Source organism: Aptenodytes forsteri, unplaced genomic scaffold, assembly GCF_000699145.1.
Source record: "Aptenodytes forsteri isolate BGI_AS27 unplaced genomic scaffold, ASM69914v1 Scaffold651, whole genome shotgun sequence".
Taxonomy (NCBI): Eukaryota; Metazoa; Chordata; class Aves; order Sphenisciformes; family Spheniscidae; genus Aptenodytes; species Aptenodytes forsteri.
The window spans coordinates 291198-291494 of record NW_008794079.1 but is presented as its reverse complement, the minus strand read 5'-3'; the positions used below and the strand labels follow the sequence as shown (position 1 = coordinate 291494).

The 297-nt window shown below is 69.7% G+C and overlaps 1 protein-coding gene across 1 annotated transcript in view; it reads right to left on the bottom strand.

Annotated features, from left to right (window-relative positions):
- The window catches only part of LOC103893281 (casein kinase II subunit alpha), a gene marked incomplete at its 3' end in the record, with an annotated part of 25396 nt that overhangs the window by 18232 nt on the left and 6867 nt on the right, over positions 1 to 297 (bottom strand). The window lies entirely within an intron of this gene.

Below are 297 nucleotides of genomic sequence, written 5' to 3'. Positions count from 1 at the left end.
AGGCACGGCTGCGCCAGCCGCTCTCGGGAGCGCCGCCCAGCATTTAGCGGCATCCCGCGCGTTAGGAGCTACGCCTTTACACCACCACGTTGCGCACGGTGCTTTGTAGGTACCCATTCCGGCGATCGGATCGACGCGCCCGCCTCTGGGTGCTGAACGGGACCCAGCAAAGCCGGGTCGGGGCGAGGCGGGAAGCAAGGGAGCTCCCGAGGCCTGGTTTGCGAGGGCGGTGCCTGCCGGCATCGCCAGAGCGAGCTACGGTTATAGCCCCGGGAAAGGGGCTCCCCCCGCCCGCCC